This window comes from Molothrus aeneus, chromosome 19, assembly GCF_037042795.1.
Source record: "Molothrus aeneus isolate 106 chromosome 19, BPBGC_Maene_1.0, whole genome shotgun sequence".
Lineage (NCBI taxonomy): Eukaryota > Metazoa > Chordata > Aves > Passeriformes > Icteridae > Molothrus > Molothrus aeneus.
This window is the reverse complement of record NC_089664.1, coordinates 7,931,206-7,938,198: the sequence shown is the minus strand read 5'-3', so window position 1 is coordinate 7,938,198 and position 6,993 is coordinate 7,931,206.

Below are 6,993 nucleotides of genomic sequence, written 5' to 3'. Positions count from 1 at the left end.
CAGAAGGGATCTGCAGGCTGCTCATGGGGTTTTTTTGTGTCCTGCCAGTCTGAGTTTCAATTGCCCAGCAGGGATACAGGTGAGTGTCTGCCCTCTCTAAAGCAGCTTAGTGTCCCTGTGTCACCTGGGCCACAGCGAGCTGTGAGGTTTTGCAGGGAACTCCCACACGTGCCAGCAGCCTGGGCTGGTTTAACTCACAGATGTGCCTTGTGCCAGCCAGGACAGGACCCTTGGAGGTGACTGATCCAGCAGGGATGGGTGGGAATGGCCCTGGACACTTGGAGGTGACTGTGATCCAGGGATGATGGGATGCTGGATCATCCCTGATCCAGTAGGGATGGGTGGGAAGGGCCATTCCTCCCTTCTTGCACTGAGTTTGTGCCTTACAGCCCAAATGCTGTAACATCCCCCTTGCCAAGCCTCTGCTTGTTCCAGTTTCTTGCTTTCTCCTAACCTGGTTTACCTTCCTCAGGACCAGGGGGTTTTTTTGTTGTTGTTTTACGCCATGGAAGAAATTTTTTGCCTCACATTCAAAGGGGAACCAGACCCAGACCTCCCCACTGAGCCACTTGCCCCAAATTAGGGACAGAACTGGACTTGAGCTGCTCTTTACAGCTCAGACTCTGCTCCTGCTCTGGCACTGAAGGTGAGGACAGCACTGCCCTGACTGAGAAGCTCCATCCCTTCTGCCTCTCCCTCTGCTCCAGCCATGCACCCACAGATCTGCAGAGCCAAAGGTGAGTGTCTGGGCTAAGCCACAGCGAGTTGGTAATGGGACAGCAGGAGAAAGGCCAAAATTACCCAAAAATTACCATTATTTGCTCTTTGGGAAGTGGTACTGCCCTGCCAGGTGCTCCAGGCTGGGTGAGCAGCCAGGCCCCTTCCCAGCAGAGCATCCCAGAGAAATTCCCTCCCCAGTGCTGCCGCAGCTGAGGCACCTAATGAGATCTCCTCGCCTGTGCATGCTATATTAGGGTTTCCATGGATATGGTGTCACAAACACTGGGCTGTGGCTTTGTTATATAAACAGGAGAGATTGCCACAAATACCCAAAATATCTGAAAAGGACAGGAAGAGACAAAAGCGTTCTCTGGGTGTGTTTATGAAGCGTTGTGTGATCCAGGGGATCACACCAGTGCCACTGGGAGGTGGGAGAGGTCTGAGAGAGCTTTGGGAAGTGGAGTTTATCTGAGGGGTGGGCTCCAATTCAGCAGCTCTGGACACTCACCCTGATCTTCAGTGGGATGGTTCTAAATGAACAAAAAGGTGCTGCTGGCTGGGCTGTTCCTGCTCTGCTCGTGCCCGAGGGCTGGGCTGGGCTCCTGGTGTGACTGGAATCCTTCTCCAAGAGCAAGTTCATCCTCACTGAGCCTCACACAGATCTTGGTCATCCCCTGTTCCTGCCATATGCAGGGAAATCCTGCTTCCTGCTGGGACCAGGAGTGCTGATGGTGGTGGGGACATACAGCCATCAACTCTCTCAGGACTGCCCACTCCTGACCCTGCTCTGCAGGACCAGCTCATTTTTTACCATTTCAGGTGCAAAAAAGTCCCTTTTGTACAGTCGAAAGGATCGTGTAATGTGAGGGAAAAGCTGCTCTAGAATGGAGGTGGGATGTAAGGGACACAGAGACATCAGGGTGGCTAAAATTGTATTGCACTCCCACTCCCCTGCCAATAACAACACCAGAAATAAAGTGGCTTTGCAATAACCATCTCCACGCATTGGAACACAGATTCACGTGTCCCCGCAAAAGATGCTCCAGGCAGGATCAACTCGGCTCCAGCCTCGCTCTGCAGGAGAGCCATGGGAAGCTTGGCCCAGTCCTCCCAGTGGTGATGACTCTTCCCCCAGCAGGTGCGACCCCAAGCTCTCAGTATCCACCAATGCCTCCCTTTTCCCACCCTCCATGCTCACCTGTGGTGACATTCCCAGCCCGTGGCTGTGTCAGCTCATTCTTGGACTTCCAGATGCCTTCCACCATGGGAAGAGCATCCATCCATCCATCCATCCATCCATCCATCCATCCATCCATCCATCCATCCATCCATCCATCCATTCCTCCATCATCCATCCATCCATCCATCCATTCCTCCATCATCCATCCATCCATCCATCCATCCATCCATCCATCCATCCATCCATCCATTCCTCCATCATCCATCCATCCATCCATCCATTCCTCCATCATCCATCCATCCATCCATCCATCCATCCATCCATCCATCCATCCATCCATTCCTCCATCATCCATCCATCCATCATCCATCCATCCTCCATCCATCATCCATCCATCCATCCATCCATCCATCCATCCATCCATCCATCCATCCATCCACCCATCCATCCATTCCTCCATCCATCCATCCATCCATCCATCCATCCATCCATCCATCCATCCATCCATCCGTCCATCTATCCATCCATCCGTCCATCTATCCATCCATTCATGATCCATCCATCCATGATCCATCCATGATCCATCCATCCATCCATGATCCATCCATCCATCCATCCATGATCCATCCATCCATCCATCCATCCATCCATGATCCATCCATCCATCCATCATCCATCCATCCATCCATCCATCCATCCATCCATCCATCCATCATCCATCCATCCATCCATCCATCCATCCATCCATCCATCCATCCATCCATCATCCATCTATCCATCCATCCATCCATCCATCCATCCATCCATCCATCCATCCATCCATCCATCCATTTGTTTTCTCTCCTCTCTCTCTCCCTGTGAATCCAAGCTGACACCTTTCCAAGCTTCATCACCCAACCTGTGGTGAAGAATCCCAAATTCCACAAGGAAAGATCTGTTTTATCCTTTAAAAACCACACCAAACCCTGTTTTTCCCTCTTCAGACACAGAACACCCTGCACTCCTCCATTACCAGCCATCCCTGATTTTACAGGATCACTCTTAATTTCCCTGAAGAGTTCTCTCCCACCTCTGCAGTGGCAGGGGAGAATTCTTCTCCGCTTTGGTTGGGGACACCAAGCAAGGTCCCAGTTTGGAGCAGTTGTTGGGGCTGTGTTAAAAACCAGGTGGTTCTGACATTGTGGGGGGCTAAAGCAGATGCAGAGAGGTGGCTGTGGAAGAGCACAAAGCTGAGAATCACTGCTGTTCTCAGCAATATAAAATTCTGCAATTAAATCCAGTGAAGGTGACTGAGGTGCTGCAGACAAGAGGAAGAGGCAGTGGGGACTTTTCAGGCTGCTGCCATGAATATTTGGGATCAGCTTGGAGACCATCCAAGAGAGGGAACCTCCATGATCGTGGGGAAGAGACAGAGAAATGCAGAATTGGATTAGAGAGCCCTAACTCTGTGTTTCCCCTGTGGAACAAAGCCCTGCACAAGCAGTGGGATCCTTTAGCAATATCAAGAGCCCTTTTGCTGCTGTATCTCAGGTGAGTGTGTATTTTACTGCATCTCTGCAAGGCCACATGCTTGGTGTGTGTCACATCCACCCAAGTGCAGTTGCCAAAGGAGTTTTGAGGATAAAAACATCACCAGCATCCCCCAGGCCGGTGTGTTCCCCTGGGAATACACACAGGGAGCTGGGCAGCACTCCAGCAGTGCTCCCAGCAGTGCCCAGGTTTGGCTGTGGGTTGTGCTCACAGATCAGCCTCAGGTGGAAGATTCCTCCAGAGTCAGGAAAACCAAAGGGAAACCTGCCCTGGGGATGGAGCAAGCTGGAGGTAGGGGGAAAAAAAAACCAAAAAACCAAACCTAGAGAGCAGCCTTGGATGCTGAATGATGGGAAGATCATAAAATATTCCTGGGTAGTTTGATGCCAAGTTGTGAGTCAAAGGAGAAAACCAAGAATTTGGGGTTGGAGGAGTGGGAGGGCACAAAATCACTGAAGGATTGATACTGGGAGTAACCAGGGGTGGAGGTGGAGGGAAGAGGTGAGCACAACCTGAGCACTGCACTTCAAACCCACAGATGATTTGGCTCCTGGCTGCTGCTGGGTCTGTTTATCCCACAGACTTGGCAGGCACAGGACACTTCCCAAATGTTGGGGTTGACGAAAGTTGTGGCTGGCCAGCTGCCAGGTCTCGAGGCTATCAACTGGCTCCCAAACTGTGGATGCTAATTAGCACTTCCCTTCTGTAAAAATTTCTGTTGCAAAGTCTGGGGAATCTGTGTTTGTACAGCCCAGACCGTGCTCACCATGGAGGTTTTGTACATCAGTGCAAGAAATACATTATAAAAACCATTTTTCTCTTTCACAGAATTCTGATTTCCCAGAATTGCTCTTAGGGTAAGCAAACCTCATGTTAAAGTCCAAAAAACGAGCTCTGTGCTCTCTCAAGGCAGCCCAAGCATTTGCTAAGTCCTTGTTATAACATTGCTTTTCCTTGCTTCTTATCCTGGGCTCAGCTCCGTGAGAATTGCTTTGACATCTCCCTGGGAAGCAAGGAGGATGTTTACTGCAGTACCTGAGGCCAGGCATTGAAACCAAAATGAATGGGCCAAGCAGAGAAGCTCCATAGTTCATATTTCTGAGCAAGGATACAGTGACAAATTGCCAGACGATGACGTTTGACCTGCACAAGTAATAAAAAGCTAAAATTGGTTGGTTTTTTTTTAAAGCTCAGCCCTTCAACATCTTCTGCACGTGGTTCAAGCAACCTTGAAGAAAAACTCAACAGCAACCACAACACAGTTCAGTATTAAGTGATTTGATAGAATAATTAATTAATAATTGTCTTAAGTAGACTCTTAAAAGACAAATTGTGGTTTTTTTCCCTCACCTTCATTTCTTGTCATCACAATGGGTGCTTTTCCTTTCAGATCTCTGCACAGGCTTTTGAACTGCGTGTAAAGTGTGCTGGAATTGCTGGAGGTGATCAGTTTATTTGGGGAGCAATTAATTAAATACAACTGTTTCCCTCTGTATAGATTAAAGGAGTGCTACGAGCGATACCATCTCAAAAAGAGCAGATGTGCTATAAAACCACTGATTATTCTCATCAGCTGAGAGGGACAGAAAAGTATCGATGGGCTGGAACTGCTGATGAGAAAAATTGAGTTAGTTCTTGGGAATGAGTTTCACTGCCAGGGAAATGAATGCTGCAGGACAGAAGTCACACATCCCGATGGACAGAGACCATCCAGGGGCCTGCAGAAGGGTCCCTGCTGCACCAGGAGTTTGAGACAGCTTGGGTGGCAAGAGCCAAGGGTGGTGGCAGAGCCTCCTGAGACACACTGAGCATCATCCCCTGTGCCCAGGGGAGCTCTGCAGGGAGCTCAGGGACCAGGGACTGCAGAGCTCAGGGAGAGCTGGGGCAGTCTGTGCTCCCCTGTCACACCAGCTTGGGGCTGGGAACAACCTCCACACCTCCTGTGGTGGTGCTTCTGCAGGTTGCGCACCTGCTAGAGGGGTAATGCACCTCTAGGATTCCGGTTTTGTCCTAAATTTTGCTTTTTCCAGCTCTGAAGAGTCATCACAACCCCAAGCATTAAGGAAACCTTGTGAATCACCGCTGCTGAAAATCACCACTTTGGGAAAAAGCTGTGGATGAGGGCTCTAAGCTGAGGTTGTGCCGGAATGGGCATGGATCTGGGGAGAGGAGAAACATTCCCTATTCTGTTCATGAAGCCAAAACCAGCTGAAACCCCAGCCCAGCCCCTGAAAAACAGAGCAGGGAACAAACTCACACCACCTATAAAGTGCCCTGGGGGCCGTGTGGGATCAAACAGGGGGTGCTGCAGGGTTTGCCTTGGCTTTGTCCCTGCCCTGGGGATGGGGAGGGGGATTCTTTTCCTGTGCCAGCACTGGGGGTGAAGCTCTCTGGTCCAAACCAGCATCCCCTGGCTCCATGGTGAGTGACACAGCTCTGTAAGGGGGTGATCCAGATACAGACAGGGTGACCCCATTCTGTTGAGGGGTGATCCAGGTGTAAAGGGAGTGACCCCACTCTGCTGGGGGGTGGTTGGGTTATACAGGGGCTGACCCGGCTCTGTAGGGGGGTGGTCCGGGTCCATAGCAGGATGCCCCGTGTCTCTTTGGGGCTAACCCAGCTCTGGGGTGAGTCCCCCATCTCCCAGCGCTGCTCTGCCCTTCCTGCATACCCAGCACATCCCCGCATGCCGGGGCTGGGACCCTGCGGCCGCAGCCCGGGCTGGGAATGGGGAGAACATCCCCGCATCCTGGGATGGGAATGGGGAGAACATCCCCGCATCCTGGGATGGGAATGGGGAGAACATCCCCGCATCCTGGGATGGGAATGGGGAGAACATCCCCGCATCCTGGGATGGGAATGGGGAGAACATCCCGGCACCCCGGGCTGGGAATGGGGAGCATCCCCGCACCCCGGGCTGGGAATGGGGAGAACATCCCCGCACCCCGGGCTGGGAATGGGGAGAACATCCCCGCACCCCGGGCTGGGAATGGGGAGAACAGCCCCGCACCCCGGGCTGGGAATGGGGAGAACATCCCCGCACCCCGGGCTGGGAATGGGGAGAACATCCCCGCACCCCGGGCTGGGAATGGGGAGAACATCCCCGCACCCCGGGCTGGGAATGGGGAGAACAGCCCCGCATCCTGGGATGGGAATGGGGAGAACAGCCCCGCACCCCGGGCTGGGAATGGGGAGAACAGCCCCGCATCCTGGGATGGGAATGGGGAGCAGCCCCGCTGCCCGGGCTGGGAATGGGGAGCATCCCCACAGCCCGGGATGGGAATGGGGAGCATCCCCGCATCCTGGGATGGGAATGGGGAGAACAGCCCCGCACCCCGGGCTGGGAATGGGGAGAACAGCCCCGCACCCCGGGCTGGGAATGGGGAGCAGCCCGCAGCCCGGGTTGGGAATGGGGAGCATCCCCGCATCCTGGGATGGGAATGGGGAGCAGCCCCGCAGCCCGCGTTGGGAATGGGGAGCAGCCCCGCAGCCCGGGATGGGAATGGGGAGAACAGCCCCGCATCCTGGGCTGGGAATGGGGAGAACAGCCCCGCATCCTGGGC